Consider the following 23,546-nt stretch of genomic DNA (forward strand, 5'->3'; position numbering starts at 1 on the left):
TGTGTGAAATATAAACCTTTAAAATCATATTTAAAGTTTCAGTTTTTGCAGGGCCTGTTTCACATCCTTGTTCCTTAGGCTCTAAATCAGAGGGTTTAACATGGGAATCACTAGGGTGTAAAACAACGAGGACATTTTGTCTTCATCTAGACAGTAGGATGAACTCAGCCTGAAATACAAGAAAAATACAGTTTCCTGGAAAATTGCCACAGCAGTTAGGTGGGAGGTGCATATGGAGAAAACTTTGAACCTTCCTTCAGCAGAGTGGATCTTCAAGACTGCTAGAATTATATAACAATAAGAGACAAGGACTCCTGAAATGGAGGTCAGTTAAACATAGACAAAAAAAAAATAAGTGAATAATGCCAACTCACTGACCAATGTATCACAGCAGGAAAGGGAGAGAAGTGGAGGTAAATCACAGGAAAAAATGGTTAATCTCATTTGACCCACAGAAACATAAGCAGAATGCTAATGTCATGTGTATCAAAGCATCTGCCATTCCCACCAGGTAAACCCCAGCCATGTGCAGGGAGCACACCCTGCTAGACATGCTGACTGCATAGAGCAAGGAGCCACTGATGGCCTTGTACTGGTCATAGGCCATCACTGCCAGCAACAAAGACTCAGAATCTATAAAGTTAGAGAAGACCAAAAATTGCAGAGCACAGCTATAGAAGGAGATTGATCTCTTTTTGGCTAAAAGGTTCAACAACATCTTGGGGTCATTGCCTCTGGAATAGCAGAGGTCACAGAAGGAGAGGTGGCTGAGGAAAAAGTACACAGGTGTTTGCAGCTGGGGATCCATCCTGATTAAAATATTCATTCCAAGATTTGCCAGGTTAATGAGATAGACAATAACAAACATGACAAATAAGATCATCTTAACTTCAGATTTATCTGTGCTGCTGCTGCTGCTAAGTCACTTCAGTCGTGCCTGAGAAACCAGGCTGAAAGTATATGAATAACCATTTACTATGCTGAAAAAATTCCTTGAATACAAAAATATATTTTCATTATCATGTTGGACATAAAACATAATTTAAAATATTTATGTATTAGTTTTACAATCTATTAGTATACATACACTAATAACAATGAAAATAATTATGTTATCGATCCTGATCTTTAGTATTTAGTGAGACATGAAATAAGTAACTTTGAAATTTTTCTCTAAAAATATATCACTGCTTTGCCACATGACTAATTACCAATTTATAGAGTTTCTTCTGCCAAAAGAGGAGTTTCTTGAACAAAGAAAAATGCTAAAAGGAAGTGAAAATCACAGAATCTAACACCCACTGTAGCCTCTCTTTGGATTTTAATGGATTTTTTATATTATAAAAGTGGAAATAGGGGAAATATTTGCCTATTGTCCCTATTTAGGGACAATAAATGCCTCTGAGATATATAGGTTTCTGTCTAGTATGTCTACATTACGTGTCTGTTATGTGTTTGCATGCAGATCACATGTCTCTGATGTATATGAGACTAGTGCGTTGGTAAGGAATTTATTTTTCTTTTGAACTTAGTAGCTATGGGGCTTCACATGAAGATGAATATGCACATTTTAATTTTTAAGTTTGCTCCTAGATTATATTTTAAATAAAGCAAAACAGCAACACCAACCCCCCCTTTAAATTCACCTATATACTACTCTGATGATAAAAGGAGTAATATCTTTCCTATAAACCAGAATCAAAATAAATTAATTTAATAGTTATATTATGGATATTAACAAGTACAGAATCTGCCAGTTCTGAGAAGAAAATATTTTTACTGAACATTAAATTACAGAGTATATTTAACTGAGTAAGCAGGTATAAAATATTTTATTTACAAATTGATTTTCCCCCAAATGGGAATGTTTTTGTCCTATGTTTTTTAAATCAGGACCTCAAAACTGAACTGAGATGAGCTGGTCTTAGGTAGCTGAACAATAAACAAATAGCATTTTATTTTACCATGTCCAGATCAGATCAATCGCTCAGTCGTGTCCAGCTCTTTGTAACCCCGTGAATTGCAGCACGCCAGGCCTCCCTGTCCATCACCAACTCCTGGAGTTCACTCAGACTCACATCCATCGAGTCAGTGATGCCATCCAGACATCTCATCCTCTGTCGTCCCCTTCTCCTCCTGCCCCCAATCCCTCCCAGCATCAGAGTCTTTTCCAATGAGTCAACTCTTCACACGAAGTGGCCAAAGTACTGGAGTTTCAGCTTTAGCACAATTCCTTCCAAAGAAATCCCAGGGCTGATCTCCTTCAGAATGGACTGGTTGGATCTCCTTGCAGTCCAAGGGACTCTCAAGAGTCTTCTCCAACACCACAGTTCAAAAGCATCAATTCTTCAGCACTCAGCCTTCATCACAGTCCAACTCTCACATCCATACATGACCACAGGAAAAACCATAGCCTTGACTAGACGAACCTTTGTTGGCAAAGTAACGTCTCTGCTTTTGAATATGCTATCTAGGTTGGTCATAAATTTCCTTCCAAGGAGTAAGTGTCTTTTAATTTCATGGCTACAGTCACCATCTGTAGTGATTTTGGAGCCCAGAAAACTAAAATCTGACACTGTTTCCACTGTTTCCCCACCTATTTCCCATGAAGTGATGCTACCGGATGCCAGGATCTTCGTTTTCTGAATGTTGAGCTTTAAGCCAACTTTTTCACTCTCCACTTTCACTTTCATCAAGACGCTTTTTAGTTCCTCTTCACTTTCTGCCATAAGGGTGGTGTCATCTGCATGTCTGAGGATATTGATATTTCTCCCTGCAATCTTGATTCCAACTTGTGTTTCTTCCAGTCCAGCATTTCTCATGATGTACTCTGCATATAAGTTAAATAAGCAGGGTGACAATATACAGCCTTGACGAACTTCTTTTCCTATTTGGAACCAGTCCATTGTTCCATGTCCAGTTCTAAGTGTTGCTTCCTGACCTGCATACAAATTTCTCAAGAGGCAGAACAGGTGGTTTGGTATTCCCATCTCTTTCAGAATTTTCCACAGTTGATTGTCATCCACACAGTCAAAGGCTTTGGCATAGTCAATAAAGCAGAAATAGATGTTTCTCTGGAACTCTCTTGATTTTTCTATGATCCAGAGGATGTTGGCTGCTGGGGACCAGCCCCAGCTGATCCAGGGTATTCAAAGGAGAGACGGCCTAGGCGACTATTTACATGCTAATTAGAGATATAAAGAATAATAGAATGAGGATAGCTCAGTAGGAAAATTCAGTGGAGAAAAGAGGGTGAGTAGCTTGGTTTACGCGGGACACCAATAAAACTTCAAGACAAGAAGTTTGCACCACTTACGTAGGCCGCAGGCGCCCTCTCGAATAGCGGAAGGTGCCTCACCCTAGACACCTTCTTGAGTGGGTCTTAGAAGCCCAGGCATAATTAGTAAGCGTGGTGGGTTCCGTGCTCCAGATGGAGACTCAGCTGGAAGTTAAAGGGAAGAATGACATGGGGAGACCAAGTGTTGGTGAACAAGGCCCATGGCTTTATTTTTAACAGGGGCTTTTATACCCTAAGTTACACATAGAGGATAATAGGGGATGCAAAGTCAGCAGTCTTTGATTCTTATCAAAAACCAGGGTTTCTTTCCCGCAAATTTATCGTATACAAATGGTTTAGGTGATTTACATCATCTTCTGGCCAGAAGGCCTACTAACATTTTTTGACTCTTGACAAGGACTTATCAACAAAGACTTATTTTCTCTAAGAGTAATTATTTTAAGGTTTGGCACCATCTTCCAAAGATAAAATTGCATTCCTATAGGCCAAAGATAAAATTGCATTCCTATAGGGTGGATGTGTAATGGGTTTACAACAAAGGAAAGAATGTATTACCTTAAGGGTCTAAAGTTACTAACACCAAGGCCACTACTTATTTTTTCTATATACCAACTATTAATTAATACATATTCAAGGATACAATTTAGGGGATGTGAAAACTTGGCAACAAACATTGACTCATCAATGAAATCCTTTACTAGTTTATTCTGACAGTTTTTAACTCTCTGAGAGGCTCTAAGCTATTTGAATATCTTAAGCTTCCCGTGCCTCTGGAGGCTAGGAGACTGTAAACAATCGTATGCATAGCTGCAGGAGTCCGGGTAAACTTGTCAGGCGAGTTAGAGAGCCATCTGAGGGGTTTGGATTTAAACACTCCTAATTGCCCAGGAACTTTATTAATTGGAGCTGTAAGTTAACTCTTTGACAGAGAGAGCGAGATGGTGGTAGGGGACAGCCCCCAGTAAAGTCAGAGGTGAGAGCACAAAGCAATAAAGTAGGCAGACTCTGGTTTTTTGGGGGGTAAATGCTCGAGAATATCCGGGGAGACTCCGGAGGTTTGATCCCGCCTTTGCCTATGCCGAGCCTCCTTCCTCATGACCTTTGTCACGAACGGAATGTCTCTCGCCGGCTCCCGGCAGTTGGCAATTTGGTCTCTGGTTCCTCTGCCTTTTCTAAAATCAGCTTGAACATCAGGAAGTTCACGGTTCACATATTGCTGAAGCCTGGCTTGGAGAATTTTGAGCATTACTTTACTAGCGTCTGAGATGAGTGCAATTGTGCAGTCATTTGAGCATTCTTTGGCATTGCCTTTCTTTGGGATTGGAATGAAAACTGCCCTTTTCCAGTTCTGTAGCCACTGCTGAGTTTTCCAAATTTGCTAGCATATTGAGTGCAGCACTTTCACAGCATCATCTTTCAGGATTTGGAATAGCTCAACTGGAATTCCATCACCTCCACTAGCTTTGTTCATAGTGATACTTTCTAAGGCCCACTTGACTTCACATTCCAGGATGTCTGGCTCTAGGTCAGTGATCACACCATCGTGATTATCTGGGTTGTGAAGATCTTTTTTGTGCAGTTCTTCTGTGTATTCTTGCTATCTCTTCTTAATATCTTCTGCTTTTGTTAGGTCCATACCATTTCTATCCTTTATCGAGCCCATCTTTGCATGAAATATTCCTTTGGTATCTCTGATTTTCTTGAAGAGATCCCTAGTCTTTCCCATTCTGTTGTTTTCCTCTATTTATTTGCATTGATTGCTGAAGAAGGCTTTCTTATCTCTTCTTGCTATTCTCTGGAACTCTGCATTCAGATGTTTATATCTTTCCTTTTCTCCTTTGCTTTTCACTTCTCTTCTTTTCACAACTATTTGTAAGGCCTCCCCAGACAGCCATTTTGCTTTTTTGCATTTCTTTTCCATGGGGATGGTCTTGATCCCTGTCTCCTGTACAATGTCACGAACCTCATTCCATAGTTCATCAGGCACTCTACCTATCAGATCTAGGTCCTTAAATCTATTTCTCACTTCCACTGTATAATCATAAGGGATTTGATTTAGGTCATACCTGAATGGTCTAGTGGTTTTCCCTACTTTCTTCAATTTAAGTCTGAATTTGGCAATAAGGAGTTCATGGTCTGAGCCACAGTCAGCTCCTGGTCTTTTTTTTTGCTGACTGTATAGAGCTTCTCCATCTTTGGCTGTAAAGAATATAATCAGTTTTATTTCGGTGTTGACCATCTGGTGATGTCCATGTATAGAGTCTTCTCTTGTGTTGTTGGAAGAGGGTGTTTGTTATGACCAGTGCATTTTCTTGGCAAAACTCTATTATTCTTTGCCCTGCTTCATTCTGTATTCCAAGTCCAAATTTGCCTGTTACTCCAGGTGTTTCTTGACTTCCTACTCTTGCATTCCAGTCCCCTATAATGAAAAGGACATCTTTTTTGGGTGTTAGTTCTAAAAGGTCTTGTAGATCTTCATAGAACTGGTACATTGGGACTTAGATACATGGGCCACTGCTTTTGAGTGCTGGTGTTGTGCAAACATGCCATTAATTATGTTTCTGCTTTTGTGTATTGCCTCATGAATTCAGGGATAAATTTAGCACAAACTGAGGTTGTATACATCAGTATAGTCATTTAATTAATCTAGCATAAGGAGGGTTGCCCTTGTAGCTCAGTTGGTAAAGAATATGCTTGCAATGCAGGAGGCCTGTGTTTGATTCCTGGGTCAGGAAGATTCCCTGGAGAAGAAAATGGCAACCCACTCCAGTACTCTTGCTTGGAAAATCCCATAGATAGAGGAGCCTGGCAAGCTACAGTCCATGGGATTCCAAGCGTCACACAACTTAGTGACTAAACCACCACCACCAAGGATGAAGCAGTGTGAAAGAAAATAGAGAGAAACATTTCCATAATATATGAAGAAAATATTTAAAATATTTAAAAAATATACATTCATTTATATGACAAAGAACTTGCATATAAAATACATAAACTTTCATCAATAGTGAAAAAAAAAAACTTAACAAAAGCTGAGCAATAAAAAAAAATTGAACAAATATTCTCAACAAGATGATAAATAAGCGAGAGGTTAAAGCATAAGAATTTCGTTCTTATGTGAAACAGTAGGTATTAAGACAATGGCAATAAAGCCACAATTAGATAACATGACATAAATGTTAATGGACTGAAATTAAATATTGATCATAACTCATTTTCTGTTTCATCTGAATTCTCTTCTGTCAATTTACAGATTTGGTGTGCTGCAGTTGATGTGGTTGCAGAGTCAGACATGACTGAGTGACTGAACTGAACTGAACTGAACATCACACACAGAAAAAGTGATTAATCTCCTTTGACCCACAGAAACATAAGTGGAATGCTAATGTCATGTATATCAAAGTCTCTGCTATATTCAGCAGATAATCCCCAGACCAGCAGGGAGCACACCCTGCTGGACATGCTGACCACATAGAGCAAGGGGTTGCTGATGACCATGTACCAGTCATAGGCCATCACTGCCAGCAGGAGACACTCAGAATATGCAAAGGTATAGAGCACCAAAAGTTGCAGAGCACAGCCACAGAAGAGAATTGATTTGTTCTTAGCAAATAGGTCTACCAGCATCTTTGGGTCAACTGCTGTGAAAATGCTGAGGTCACTGCAGAAGAGGTGACTGAGGAAAAAGTACATGGGTATGTGCAGATGGGTATCCATTCTGATCAGGGTTATCATTCCAAGATTTGCCAGAAGACTAATGAAATAAACAAGGAGAAATATGATAAAGAGAATCACTTTGGTCTCAATGTTATCAGTAATTCCCAAGAAAATGAATTCAGTTAAGGAGAAGCAATTCCCTGTGTCCATTCTTCTTTGTTCTTGTGCAAAGTTTTGGAGAAAATGATCAAGAAAATGATACTTGCATGTGTAACACTTTTTGGCATCTACAAAATGTCACAAGACCATTTTTTCCTGTAAGTGTCTTTTTATACTTATAAAACTATCCAGTCATGTACCCACTCTTTAAAGAAGCATGGCCCTCTATTCTGTAATACTAAAAAAGTATCTGAGAAAGACCTTTGAGAAATTGGATGTAAATCTATATGTCATTCATGAGGTTTTTTACATTCTATAAGCTCTTCTCTGAGTGTTAGTTTCTTCATCCCAGGGAGTAGATTTGAAGAAATTTAACTCTTTACCTCTAGAGAAAAACCTAGAAGAGACACCAGTGTTAGAGACTGTAAGACACAGGACTATTTATGAAGGCTGAAAATAGTCACTTAGATACAAAAAAACGATAACAATTTTTATGTTTCTCAAAAAAGTATGATTGGTTTCAGAGAATTTGACTTAGTTCACTGAACTTAGTGAGAAACAGTAAGTATATCAATGACTAGTAATAAAAATAATTATATTACTTGTTTTAGTTTATGTTATATTCAGTATTTGCTGAGACATGAATGAAGTATTATTAACCTGGTTTTCTAGAAATTTATCCATGATTTCCCACAATTCTCATTACATCTTTGTGGAGCGGTAGTTGTCAAAAGATGAATCTCTTAATGAGTGGAAAAAAGAAGTAAAAGGAAGTGAAAATGACAGAATTTATTGCATAATTCACATCATTATAGATTTTAAATGGCTTGTTAGTTACTAAATTGGAAATAAGATGAGGGACAATAATGTTTCTAAAAGACATAGACTTCTCTTTGTAATATATGTGTATGTGTTTACATGTTACTGTTTATAAGAAATGAATGTAAGCAATGAACTTTTTTCCCACAGAACTAAGTAAACATGGCATGTGGTTCACATGGAGATGAATTTGTACATGTTTTTATTTTTATTGTGGACCTACTCTGTTTTAATAAAACAAAACATAGTTTAAATTCATGTATACATCTTTCCAATGATAAAAAGTTAATATTTCCTATGAAGAAAGAGCAAAATAAAATAAACAGTTGCATTGTGGATATTAATAATGTCAGATTCTTTTGATTCTGAGATCAAAATATTTCTAGCCATTGATTTCAGATTTTAATGAGTAGGCATGCACAAAATTGTTCGTTTACAATTTTTTCCATCAAAATGTTAAGTATTTTCTTCTATATTCTTTAAGTTAGGAACTGGAGACCTACCTGAGATGAGCAGGTCTTGGCTAGTTTAACAATAAGCAGATGGCTTCTTATTTTACCAGGTACAATGGGACTTAAATCTCTGTGCTACTGCCCCTTTGCTTTGATGTTATGCAAACATTTCATTAATTATATTTTTGCTTCTGTATTTCTCCCTGAGAATTCAGAATCCACTTAGCACAGACTGAATTTTCATGCTTTACTACTGTCATCAAATTGATCTATGGTAAAAAGAAACTTTGTATTATTATTATTATTATGTGCTTCACAGTTATCCTGAGATGGTTTCATCCTTCTTAGTTAAAGAGTAAACCTACTGAAACTCAAAAAGATCCTCCTTCCATTATTTCCATTTCCTTATATTTGTTCATAGTGTTTTAGAGTCTCCTTCACATCTCATTTAAGGATATTACCACACTTGGTTCATATTTTCATTTTTACTGAAATGCAATGTGTATATCATAGAATTCAGCCTTCTAATGTATACAGTTCTTTGTTTTTACTATATTTTTTAAGGTTCTTAGGTTATCACCAGTATTTACTTCCACAACTTTTTCATCATTATGATAAGAAATCCGTATTTATTAGCTGTCATTTTCCGTTCCTTCCTCCCTGAGCTCTGGTAACTACTAATCTACTTTCTGATTCTTTGTGCTTTCAAATTCTTTGCCTCCTTTTAAACAGAATTATGTAATATACTTTTTTGTTTGTTTGTTTGTTTGTTTGTTTGTTTTGGTTATTGTTTTCATCAGCCTTCTTGTCTTCACTGAAATATTTTCAAGGTTCATCTGTACTTCATGTATCGCATATTTATCCTTCTTTGAATTTTTGCCATATTTCATCTGTTTTGACAAAGAAAATTAGCATAAATATGGTAAGTCACTTCTGGGTCTTGTCTTGAAGAAGACAGTATGTGAAAGCCATGAATTACCATGTAGAAATTCCAACTAGCCATCTGATTTTACAATGTGGTACGTTCTGAGATTACATGAACTGAAAGGGGAGAATTTGAATCCATCTTTCTAGACATTCTCATCTAGTGTCAATTATTAAAGAATTTGCAACCTAGCTCACCTTTCCACTGAATATTTCATGCTATCTCAGTAAATACGAGAAAGAACAAAATAAGGAGTCAGTGGTCATTCTCTTAAGTTATTTAGTTTTGAAATACAGTTTATGTAAGGAGAGGTAACTAGAACAGTGTGCAAAAACAAATAAGAGAAAAAAGATTTTGAATATATAAATGCATGTATATTCAAGGGTTTCCTGGGTGGCTCAGTAGAAAAGAATCTGACTGTCTAGCAGGGGATGTGAGTTAGGTCCCTGGTTGGGAAGATACCTTGGAGTTGGAAATAGCAACCCACTCCAGTATTCTTGCCTGGATAATTTCTTGGACAGAGGAGCCTGGCAGGTTACCATCCATGGGGTTGCAAAGAGTCAGACATAACTGAGCACTCATGGTCAGTGGTCATTCTCTTAAGTTATCTAGTTAAGAAATGCAGTTTATGTAGCAAGAGATAAGTGGAACAGTGTGCAAAAATATATCAGAGAAGCAAGCTTTTGAATATCTATATAAATGCATATATATTCAAAGTTTGAGGAAAAATGTTTGAAAACCAGATATACATAGATAGATAGACATAGATATAGATAGATAGATATAGATATGACAAATAACTTGTAGCCAAAGTATATGAAGAATCCTCACAGACGGTAAGACAACAAACAACCTAATAAAAATTGAACAAAGAATTGAACAAATTAAGTCTCATCAAGAAGATATATACAAAGAAACCCACTTCAGACCTAGACACACAAACAGACTGAAAATGAGGGGATGTAAGAAGATATTCGATGCAAATGAAAATCAAAAGAAAGCTGGAAAAGTAACATTCATATCAGACAAGATAGACTTTAAAATAAAGAATGTTAAAAGAGACACTACACAATAATCAAGGGATCAATCCATGAAGAAGACATAACAATTGTAAATATATATGCACCCAATACAGGAACACTTCAATATATAAGGCAAGTGCTAATATCTATAAAAGGGGAAATAGAGAGTAACACAACAATAGTGGGGAACTTTAACACTCAAATTATACCTACCCAGGCAGATCACCCAGGCAGAAAATTAATAAGTCTTAAATGACACATTAGATTTGATATTTGTAGGACATTTCATCTGAGAGAAGCAGAATATACTTTCATCTCAAATAAACATGGAACATTTTCCACAATAGATCATATCATGGATCACAAGCCAAGCCTTGGTAAATTTTTAAAAATTGAATTAATAACAAGCATCTGTTTCCAACAACAATATGAGAACTCCATTATAAGATAAAGCTGTAAAAAGCACAAACATATGGAGGCAAAACAATATGTGACTAAACAACCAATGAATCACTGAAGAAAATGAAGAAATCAAAAAATACCTAGAGACAAATGACAACAAAAACATGACAATCCAAAACCTAAGGTATTCAGCAAAAGCAGTTCTAAGAAGGAAGCTTATTGCAATACAGTCTTACCTCAGGAAACAAGAAAAGTCACAAATAAATAACCTTACATTACACCTAAAGTGACTAGAGAAAGAATAAACAAAACCCGAAGTTAATAGAAGGAATCAAAGTTGATGTGTGGCAGAACCAATACAATACTGTAAAGTAATTAGCCTTCAATTAAAATAAATTTAAATTTAAAAAATAAAGTGAAAGTGAGAAAAAATAAATAAATAAATAAAACTAAAGAAAGAGGGAAAAACCCATAAAAACCAGAGCATAAATAAATGAAAAATATAATAATATTTTATTATTATAAATTTTTTTATATTTTATATATATATATAATTTTATTATATATTTAATTTAAATTTTATTTAATTAATTTATTAATTTATATTTATATATATATATATTATATATATTAATATATAATAAATTAAATTAAATAATTAATTTAATTTAAATTAAATATATACAAATATATATAAATATACAAATATAAATTAAATAATTTATTAAATTAATTTAATTTAATTTAAATATAATATAAATTAAATAAATATAAATATAAATAATTAAATTAATTATTTAATTAATTTAATTAATTTAATAAAATTAATTTAAAATATATAATATTTTATTATTATAAAATTTATAAAAAAAGAAAATAATAACACAGGTCAGTGAAACTAAAAGCTGGTTCTTTGATAATATGAAGTTGATAAACATTCAGTCAGACTCATCAAGAGAAGCAAAGAGAAGACTCAAGTCAATAAAATTAGAAATGAAAGATGAGAAGTAACAACTGACATTACATATATTTTCCATCAGTCATTGGTGATGTGTAATAAGAATGTGCTATGGAAAGAAGGTAAGTTAGTGATGAGGACTGAAGTAGACAGTCTAGAATACATCAGAGTCTTTTGATATAGTGTTCTCTATTTTTGTGAAATTTCAAGAATTTTCATGTAATAAGTGTATTTCCATGCCATTGTCACAACTTGGATTTGAATTGTGAATTTCCTAAAACAAACTCAGTTCTACTTTAAGTTATCCAATTCTAGATGAGGAAGCCTGTTATTAATCAAATGTTATCTGCTATAATACTATTTTTAACTTCCATTTAATGGGCTTATTTTTTCTCTTTTTTTCATATCACATTTATTAGATCCAATAAAACGGACCAATATGTAGGTCAAATCAGTCATTAGATGCTGTAATATACATCTGTCATTTGAATGGAGACAAATTAACTAGATTACATGTTTATTTACTACACAATACCTGTCAATCCACTGAGGCCCGGTTTGTCTTAGACTTTAATTTTAAGACAATATTTTCAGTTAGGCTGCCTTTTATGAGTAACAGTTTCAAAAGAGTTCGGTGAATTGATAAAATATGGTAGGAATAGAAAACTATACATCTTTTATATAAAATAAGAATTTTATAAATTTGTAGCTTTTTCCACAATGAGAACTTTTCCTAACATGGCATAATGTCTCACAAATGCCCTCAAATTTTTATCCCATTATAATTTTGTGGCTCATTTATTGCTAAACTGCTTAGTTCATTAATGTTTAATACTAGTACCAGCTTAAATTCATTAGTATAGAATCTATAAGATGTACTATAAAGTATAAAAAACCCTGAATTCTGAAAGATTGCTCAGTAAATCTTTGATTTACTTTAAGACAAAATCTTTAAGACACTGCATAATGTTTTAGTGAGACTGAAATAATGTTTGAATGACAAATAAAGAAAAAATTAGCATAAGTAGAAAAGGTTTTTCAAAAACAGTAAGTGCCATATTTAAATCCTGCCCACACACTAAGCATGAAATCTGAAGAAAACTGCACTATTTCTTAACAGCGGTGCTGTGCTTAGTCACTCAGTCATGTCTGACTCTTTGAGACTCCATGGATTGTGGCCCACCAGGCTCCTCTCTCTCTGGGGATTCTCCAGGCAAGAACACTGGAGTGGGTTGCCATTTCCTCCTCCAGTCTTAACAGTGGAGTTTAATACAAATAATTAATCACTTAGGAACTTGAGAAAATTGTTTCTCATGTGTCATGCCACATAATTTTAATTACACAATTACTATATGTGTGTGATTTTGTTCACATATGCATATTACAAATATTTAAAATATAGTTTAGCTTTCAATTTTACTAAGGACTCTTTTACATCCTTGTTCCATAGGCTACATATCAGAGGATTTAACGTGGAAATCACAAGAGTGTAAAACAATGAGGTCATTTTTTCTTGATCTAGAAAATTAGGATGAACTTGGCCTGAAATACAAAAAGAACACAGTTCCCTGGAAAATCACCACAGCAGTAAAGTGGAAGGTGTAGGTGGAAAAAGTTTTGAATCTCCCTTCAGCAGAGTGGATCAAGACTGAAAGGATGATATAAAAATAAGAGACAAGGACTCCTGAAATAGTACTCAGTTCAATAAAACCAAAACCAATGAATATCACTGACTCACTGACCTGTGCACCTGAGCAAGAAAGGAAAAAAAGTGGAGGTAAATCACATAAAAAATGGTTAATCTCATTTGACCCACAGAAACATAAGTGGAATGCTAATGTTGTGTGTATCAGAGCATCTGTCATCCCCACCAGGTAAACCCCAGCCATGAGCAGGGAGCACACCCTGCTGGATATGCTGACCACATGGAGCAAGGGGTTGCTGATGGCCTTGTACTGGTCATAGGCCATCACTGCCAGCAACAAAGACTCAGAGTATGGACAGATACAGAAGACAAAGAACTGCAGAGTACAGCCACTGAAGGAGATTGACTTGTTCTTGGCAAATTGGTATACCAGCATCTTGAGCATGATTGCTGTGGAATAGCAGAGGTCACAGAAGGAAAGGGGGCTGAGGCAAAATTACATGGGTGTGTGCAGCTGGGGATCCATCCTAATCAGAGTTATCATTCCAAGATTTGCCAGAAGACTCATGAGATAAACAAGTAGGAATATGGTAAATAGGATCACTTTGTTCTCAGTGTTACCACAAAGAAAGTGAATTCAGTCACAGAAGAGCAGTTCCTGTATCCATTCTTCTTGACCTTAGGTAAACTTTTGAGAAAATGATCAAGAAAATAAAACATGGATGTATACCGCTTCTGCACATCTTCAAAATTATATAAAACAGAACAAAGTTTCTCTCTTTAATTGTCTTTTTTATACTTAGAAAATTATACAGATCATGAGTATACACGTTTAAGGAGGGATAGTTTTCTATTCAGTTCAATTCAGTTTCTCAGTCGTGTCCAACCATTTTGAACTCCATGAATTACAGCACTCCAGGCCTCCCTGTCCATCACCAACTCCCGGAGTTCACTCAGACTCACGTCCATCAAGTCAGTGATGTCATCCAGCCATGTCATCCTCTGTTGTCCCCTTCTGCTCCTGCCCCCAATCCCTCCCAGCATCAGAGTCTTTTCCAATGAGTCAACTCTTCGCATGAGGTGGCCAGAGTACTGGAGTTTTAGCTTTAGCATCTTTCCTTCCAAAGAAATCCCAGGGCTGGTCTCCTTCAGAATGGACTGGTTGGATCTCCTTGCAGTCCAAGGGACTCTCAAGAGTCTTCTCCAACACCACAGTTCAAAAGCATCAATTCTTCAGCACTCAGCCTTCATCACAGTCCAACTCTCACATCCACACATGACCACAGGAAAAACCATAGCCTTGACTAGACGGACCTTTGTTGGCAAAGTAATGTCTCTGCTTTTGAATATGCTATCTAGGTTGGTCATAACTTTCCTTCCAAGGAGTAAGCATCTTTTAATTTCATGGCTTCAATCACCATCTGCAGTGATTTTGGAACCCCCAAAATTAAGTCAGCCACTGTTTCCACTGTTTCCCCATCTATTTGCCATGAAGTGATGGGACCAGATGCCATGATCTTCGTTTTCTGAATGTTGAGTTTTAAGCCAACTTTTTCACTCTCCACTTTCACTTCCATCAAGAGGCTTTTTAGTTCCTCTTCACTTTCTGCCATAAGGGTGGTGTCATCTGCATATCTGAGATTATTGATATTTCTCCTGGAAATCTTGATTCCAACTTGTGCTTCTTCCAGCCCAGTGTTTCTCATGATGTACTCTGCATATAAGTTAAATAAACAGGGTGACAATATACAGCCTTGATGTACTGCTTTTCCTATTTGGAACCAGTCTGTTGTTCCATACCCAGTTCTAACTGCTGCTTCCTGACTTGCATATAGGTTTCTCAAGAGGCAGGTTGTCTATTATGCAGCAATAAAAATTTTATAGGATACATCTTTGAGAAAGTTTTACATAAATCTAGATGTCATTCATGAGGTAAGTTACTTTCTACAAGCTCTTCTCTGAGCATTGCTCTCCTTATCTCAAGGAGTAAATTTACTAAATTTAACTCCCTCTACCTCTTTAAAATACTTTGGAAGAGACACCAGTATTAGAGAGACCAAACTGTTAGACATAGGACTAAGCATTCCCGATGCTTGAACACATTTACTTGGATGCAAAAAATAATCACAATGTCTATGTTTCCTAAAAAATCATAATTGGCTTAAATGTGTCTGACCTAGTTTCAGAAACAGTGAGTGCATGAATTGTCAACCACAAATTGGCCCTTGCCTTGATTGCTTGCAATCTCTCTCTAGAAGGATTAAATCATGTGCTACTGCAGCTGCTGACCTCCAACATCTCCTGGAGGTGTTCAGGGTGAAGAGAAGAAATGAAGCACTCTGTGGCCAGGACAAAACTGGCAGGACAGGCCTTTGGATAGTTAGATATTCTCAGGACCTGATTTTACGAGCCCAATTATTGTATCTCTTCATATCTAGAAAGGCACTAACATCCTTCATGATGAAGATTGTTTCTCCTGGCTAGCAGAATCTTCATGAGATCAGCAGAAACTTTCTATAAAACAATATGTGTTTAATTGCTTGTACTCTCCCTTTCCAAAATCATATATATACTATCTTCTCCCCTAATCTCTCCAAACAGTTTCTCAGAACTCTATGGGGTGCTATTTCCCATGTTGCAGTCCTCATATTGCCCAAAATCTAAGGCAAAACCAATATGATATTGTAATTAACCTCCAATTAAAATAAATAAATTTATATTATAAAAAACTTAACTTGCAACTCTCATCTTGTGCAATTTTTTAGTCCACTGAATGAATAATAATCATAATAATAAATAATTATGTTACTGATTTTAGTTTATCTTGTGTTTGGTATTTGGAGATATATAAGTTTCATTAACCTCTTATCTAGAAATTTATTATTGCTTTCCCATAATGTCCATTATCTCTTTGAGGAATGATGTTTGTTAAAGGCTGAATATCTTGACTGTTGGAAGAAAATAACTAAATGGAAGTGTAAAGGACATATTTTAAACATTTGCATCACTTTAGAGTTTAAATGGCTATTTATATTATAAAATGGAAATGCAATGAAGAAAAATAAATATTTACAAAATACATAAGTTTCTCTTTCTGTTATATATGTGTATTTATATATGTGCATGCATATATATTTTAATGTTTACAGGAATAGAATTAGAAGTTATGGAGTTTTTCTTTAGAACTAAGTAAATATGGCATAAGCCCAACAGGGCTTCCCTGTTGGCTCAGTAGTAACGTATCTGCCTGTTAATTCAGGAGATCTTGGTTTGATTCCTGGGTCTGGAAGATCTCCTGCAGAAGGAAATACCCACTCTAGTATTCTTGCCTGGGAAATTTTATGGACAGAGTAGACCTGTAGGCTTCAGAGACATTTTATGGACAGAGTAGACTGGCAGAGTCAGATATGACTTAGAGACTAAACAACAAAAATATAGAATGTGGTTCACATGGAGATGAATTTATGGATTTTTAAAAATTTTTATTGGGTTCGCACACTGTTTTTTCTTCAATAAAACAGACCAAAGAAAACATATCTTAAATATATGTATACATTTGTCTAATGATAAAAGAAGTATATGTATGTATATGTATGCATTTGTCCAATGATAAAAGAAGACTTTCCTGTAAACCAAGAACATAATAAAATAAATGGATTGTTATAGTGTGGTTAATAACAAGTTCAGACAGATTATTTCAATTCTAATAAAAAATATTATTTCTAACTATTAAATGAAGGTTTCGAGGAGTATTCATGCATAAAATGTTTCACTTATAAACTTTTTTTTTTCTTTTTTCTCTTAACATTTAAGTATTTTCTCCCATATTCTCAAAGTTAGGACCTGGAAACCTAACTGAGATGAGCAGGTCTTGTGTAGCTGAGCAGTAGTCAGACAGCCTTTTATTTTTACCAGATACACAGGAGCTTAAATCCCTGTGGTATTGTCCTTAGGCTTTGTGTTAGACAAACACTTTATTAATTATATTTTCAGTTCTTTATATGCCCCTGTGGATTCAGAAACAACTTAGTAAAGGCTGAATTTGTATGCTTCACTGTTGTCACCAAACTGAGCTATGGTAGGAAGGAAACTGAAGATTGCTTGCATGGTGTGTTTCACAGTAACCCTGAAACTATCTCCTCCTTCTCTAGTCAAAGAGGAAACCTACTGACTCTCAAAAAGATCTCTCCTTCATTATTTCCAACTCTTCTAGATTGTTCATTGTGTTTTTGAAACATTTTCCTTCATACCTCATTTAGGAATTATATTCCAATTGTATTTTATTTTATATTGAAATAAAATGCATATGGGGTCTCAGGTGGCAGCAGTGGTAAAGAACCCACCTGCCAAGGCAGAGGACATAACAGATGTGGGTTCAACCCCTAGATTAGGAAGATTCCCTGAAGGAGTGCATGGCAGCCCACCCCAGTATTCTTGCTGGAGAATGTCATAGACAGAATAGCCTGGTGGGCTATGCAGTCCCTGGGATTGCAAAGAGTTGGACAGGACTGCATAATGCATATTCATTACAAATACATAAAATTCACCCTTTTAATGTATACAATTTTTATTTTGTTTTGTTTTTACTATGTTGACAAGGTTTTTCAGTTATCACCACTATCCACCTCCAGAATAGTTTCATCAGTCCAATAAGAAACCCACCTTATTAGCTTTTACTAACCTCCTAATTACTAATCTCACTAATCTCCCCTCACTTCCTCTGCCCTGGTGACCACTAATCTGCATTCTGTTTCTGTGTGGTTTCCTATTCTTGGCCTTGCACATAAATAGAATTATGCAATGTGTGTGTGTGTGTGTGTGTGTATAAGTGTGTTTTCTATTAGACACTTTTTCTTCAGTAAAATCTTATCAAGGCTCATCCATGTTGTATATGTGTCAAAATCCTGTTTCATTAAATGATCTAACAATATTTCATTTTACAAATATAATACATATTATTGATCTATTGTTCAGTCTATTGATCTATTGTTCAGAAACACTGGGCTGTTTCTACTCTTAATCTAGTTTGAAAAAATGATGCCATGTCATTCTTGTCAATATTTCCTTTCAAGGCAATATTTCCTTCATCACCAAACTACTTTTATTCCTGTCTTCCAACCACTTATCCAGAGATATATAATTGATTTTATGACCCCTTCACATCCTCTAAACAGTGCACATTTTTCTGAGTTACGTTTATTTATTCATTTTAGAATCACTCTACTACATTTACAGTCTCAGGAATTAGAGAAATGTTTATTTTGTATTTTCTAAACTCTGTAGCATTAGGATTTGAAAAGATAATGCTTTCTAGATATTTATCATTAAATATTTCTACTAAAGTGGAAAATGATGTACAAGGAATAGAAATGTATGTGCTTTGGGGACTTTTCTATAGATAGAGCCCATATATGGCCTTACCTGATGGCTCAGATGGTAAAGAATCTGCTTGCAATGCAGGAGATCAGGGTTCAATCCCTGGGTTAGAAAGATCCCCTGGAGATTGGGATGGCCACACACTCCAGTATTCTTGCCTGGAGAATTCCATGGACAGAGGAGCCTAGTGGGCTCAAAGAACTGGAAACGACTGAGCAACTAACACACACACACCTACAAAGATGACTCATTTAAAACATTGTGCACGGTGATGAATTTTCTTCTTCAGCAGAGTTCCAGTCTTTTGCTTTAAATATCTTGTTTGTTTGTTATCTATATTAGGTCTTTGCAAAGTAAACACCAGAATTTGCATTTTCATGATGTCAAATCATCCTGAACAGAGACCAGTGAAATTCTCCATACTCCTAAAGCTTGGTCTACCATCTTGCTATCTGGTAATACATAGTTCCTTCATGAGGTCTCAGAACTAATCTTCTTTTCATAATGACCTGAATGACCAAAATGTCAGTCACTCTCCCTCTATATGTATGCTATTTAAGAAGTGCTTCATAAAGGCACTTTGTGTGTGTGTGTGTGTGTGTGTGTGTGTGTGTGTATATATATATATATATATATATATATATATATATATATGTATATATATAACAAAATTAAGACGAGACTACACACCTGCTCACAGATTTAATAATAATAGCATTGAAAAACTATTAATAAGCAAAACAGTAATTAGATATTAACAGAGTTCTACAATGAATTAATGATAGTTTGGGAAGAATAAAGCAGATTGTACACACTTTTCACATATCTTCTTTAGAGATACAGTACCTCTTTATGTTTCCTTTGAATTTTTTCCATACTCTGCCTACTTTGATGAATAAAAATGGTCAGAAATATTGTAAGTCACTTCTGAGTCTAGCCTTTAAGAAGATAGTATCTGAAAGTCATGACCTATAGTACAGAAAGTCTGAAAAATCATCTGAATAACAGATTTCACAAGTTCTGAGAAAACATGGACTGGGAAGGGGAGAATTTTGAGTCCATTTTGCTAGTCATTTACATCTTGTGCAGTTACAAAAGACCTTGCAACCTGACCCATCTTTCCATGAATATTTCATGTATCCTCAGTTAACATGAGAAATTAAACAAGATAATGAATCAATTTCCATCATGTTAAGTCATTTAGGTTTGAAATACAGTTTTATGAAGTAAGAGATAACAGGAAGTGAGTGGGAAAATAAATAAGAGAAAAACAAATTTTAAGTGTGTTGTGCTGTGCTTAGTCACTCAGACATGTCTGACTCTCTGTGATACAATGAACTGTAGCCCACCAGGCCCCTCTGTCCATGGGATTGTCCAAGCAAGAATACTGGAGTGGGTAGCCATTCCCTTCTTCAGGGGATCTTCCCACCCAGGAATTGAACCAGGGTCTACTGTGTGGCAGGTAGATTCTTTACCATCTGAGCTACCAGGGAAGCATATACATACATATGTGTATATATATAAAGATTGAAGAAAATATTTGAAAACCATATATTTATCTGACAGAGAAATAATGCTTTTTGAAGCATAGCTCCATGGTGGACCCAAAGATGTTCATATTGAGAGAAGCAAGTCAGATAGAGAAAGTTAAATACTATAAGATAACACTTAGATGTGAAATCTAGAGTACGGTACAAGACAACAATTTTACAAAACAGAAACAGTCACAGATGTTTGTGTTCCTTTTTCTGATTGCTCCTTTTATTTGTTTCTTGCTCTTATCTACCTTATTTTCTTTAAAACTAGGAAATTCAGCAAGTTAAAATTCATTTAACTAGTCCATTTTTAATTTGGGGGAAATTATACCTAGTGAAAAATTTTGTTGATTTTTAATTGTTATTCCCATTCTTGGTGTGATAATCCCAATTGTTGTTCATTACTTTTGTCACTAAGTCAAGTCTGACTCTTTTGTGGCCCCGTGGACTGTAGCCCAACAGGCTACTCTGTCCCTGGGATTTCCCAAGCAAGAATACCTAAGTGGATTGCCTTTTTCTTCTCCAGAGGATCTTCTCCCAGGTATCAAACCAGTGTCTCCTTCATTGGTAGGCAGATTCTTTACCGCTGAGCCACTAGGGAAGCCAAATCACACAAATATTAAAGTATCGAATACAGTACTTTATGGGGATATTTTTGAGACAAAGATCAAACCACATAACTAATTGTTAATAATTTCTCACTAAAATTAAAAAAAAAAAAACTGATACATTTGCATTACAAAAGAGTTTTACCAACATTATTTACTTCATTGTCACACATATGGCATATATAGAATTGTTTTAGTCACCTCCTTATATTCCTATTCATTTTAATGTTCCCTCAGCTACATCCTTGTCTTCTGGGATGGAAAAACCCCTTGGGTTGTATTTCATTCATCCAGAACCCGGCTTTAGCTTAACAGTGCTGCTATGAAAACCATGTCGACCAACACTTTCCAATCTACTCTTACCTAACAATTTAAAGCTGAGTTTGGGGAGATAAATTATTAAGTTGGATAACATAAAATATCTCCCAATGGGATTTGTGTTTCATTAAAGATGGAGATCTTAAATAATCAAAAAACATATCTTTAGAAGAAAATGTCTTCCTCATACATAAGCAAGTGGGAAAAATTCTCTAAGATTTTCCTGGTACTTCTGGTAACATTAAGACAGTTCTCTATTGGCAAATGTGTACCAAGGAAATTACTTTTTTCAGAATATCGTTTCCTTTCCTCAAACCTAGAGTACTGTGACACAGAGTTCATTGGATGACACAGTACTAAATACATTATGTCTCACTGCAGCTAAGAGAATTACTGGGAAAGCCAATGTGTGAATAAAGACAGCGTTTTTCTATAAGCAAGGCAGCACTTCTAATAACATAAAGATGAATACTGTACTGAGATACTCTGTGGAATTATGCACTACACTAAAATCACATATGTACACTGATCATTCATTTTGTACAACAGGGCTTTAGATTTAAAAATACAAATAGGGTTTATTACCACTTCTCATCGAATGTACTTTGCTTAAGGGAAAAAAAAAAAAGGAAAATTAGAGTTAAATATACATAGAGTTTCACCTAAAAAGAGTATACTGAAAATACATTTTCAGAAATGAAACTATAAACAGACCAAAGAAAAATTTAATATCATCTTGGCAATTTTCCCCACATCCATCACAAACTAGTGTTCAATACAAAACATTAGAGCTTCCCCTGTGGCTCAGCTGGTAAAGACTCCGCCTGCAATGTGGGAGACATGGGTTCAAACCCTGGGTTGGGAAAATCCACTGGAGAAGGGAAAAGTTGCTGCTGCTGCTGCTGCTGCTAAGTCACTTCAGTCCTGGAGAATTCCATGGATTGTATAGTTCATGGGGTCACAAAGAGTCAGACACAACTGAGCAACTCTTACAATATGTGACTTAGTTTGTGTATTTTTGAGGTATATACCAGGGAAACAATATTGCCTTTACACTATTATGTCTGCCTTCTTTCATTCAGTATTATGTTTGTGATCTACATTGCAGTCTACTTTTTCAACATGCAAACTTACCATAAAGTTCTTTATCTAATCCGGATCAGAAGTCAGCAAACTTGATCCATAATATTTTACCTAAGCTGAGACACACCATTTCTATGTGTATCACAAATGGTTGCTTTTGGGATACAGCAAAAAACTGTTTAGGCGTGGCTAAGAGTTTATGGCCTACAAAGCCTAAAATATAGACTATTAAAACATTAAAGACAAGCTTGTCAAGTCCTATTCTAATGTACTGGGTAAAAATTAATGAGTTATTTTCACTGTTATAGTATTTCAAATACTACTATGGTGAATATTTCTGTACATGACTTTTAGTGAAGATATTCATCCTTCCCTCTTGGGCATAATTCCAGGCATGGTATTTTTGGTCCTAGGACATTTGTATAGCGAGCTATAGAAGAGTCAGCCATGGAGTTTTACCATGTGCTGTGGCAATTTTCCATCTACTGTCAATGTGTGAAGGCCATGGTGCTTCACAACTTCACCAGTAGTTGATACTTCAATTGCTTATATCTTGTCATTCTGTAGATGATAAAATATGACTTTACTTTTTGTTTCAGTTTTATTTGTCTGAGCACTAGTAAGGTTGAATATCTACTTCCATGAGGAATCTATCAGATTCTGAATTTGAATAACAGGCCATACAATTCTTTGTTTGAAAATGAAGTGCCCAAGTCCAAAAAACTCAGAGAGCCCCAAACAGCATAAACCAAAGGCAAAGCACCCCAAGACACATATTAATCAAATTAACAAAGATCAAACACAAAGAACAAATATTAAAAGCAGCAAGGGAAAAACAACAAATAACACAGAAGGGGATTCTTCTAAGGATAACAGCTATCTTTCAATAGAAACTCTTCAGGACAGAAGGGAATGGCAAGATATACTTAAAGTGATGAAAGAAAATAAACTGCAGACCAGATTACTGTACCCAGTAATGATCTCGTTCAAATATGAAGGCGAAATCAAAAGCTTTACAGACAAGCAAAAGCTGAGAGAACTCAGCACCACCAAACCAGCTCTCCAGCAAATCCTAAAGGATCTTCTCTAGACAGGAAACACAAAAAGGGGGTACAAACTTGAAGCGAAAACAATAAAGTAAAATGCAATGAGGTAATACTTATCAATAATTATCTTAAATGTAAATGGGTTGAATGCCCCAACCAAAAGACAAAGACTGGCTGAATGGATACAAAAACTAGACCCCATATATATGCTGTCTACAAGAGACCCACCTCAAAACAAGGGAC

At 35.6% G+C, this 23,546-nt stretch overlaps 3 pseudogenes; all 3 read right to left on the reverse strand.

Moving 5' to 3' along the window:
• Nucleotides 1-30: 30 nt before the first annotated feature.
• On the reverse strand, nucleotides 31-5,881 carry LOC113877371 (annotated as a pseudogene).
• A 743-nt stretch (nucleotides 5,882-6,624) lies between these two features.
• On the reverse strand, nucleotides 6,625-7,165 carry LOC113877372 (annotated as a pseudogene).
• Nucleotides 7,166-13,073: 5,908 nt separating this feature from the next.
• On the reverse strand, nucleotides 13,074-14,057 carry LOC113877374 (annotated as a pseudogene).
• Between the last annotated feature and the right edge of the window lie 9,489 nt (nucleotides 14,058-23,546).

Source organism: Bos indicus x Bos taurus, chromosome 19 (genome assembly GCF_003369695.1).
Source record: "Bos indicus x Bos taurus breed Angus x Brahman F1 hybrid chromosome 19, Bos_hybrid_MaternalHap_v2.0, whole genome shotgun sequence".
NCBI classification, from domain to species: Eukaryota; Metazoa; Chordata; class Mammalia; order Artiodactyla; family Bovidae; genus Bos; species Bos indicus x Bos taurus.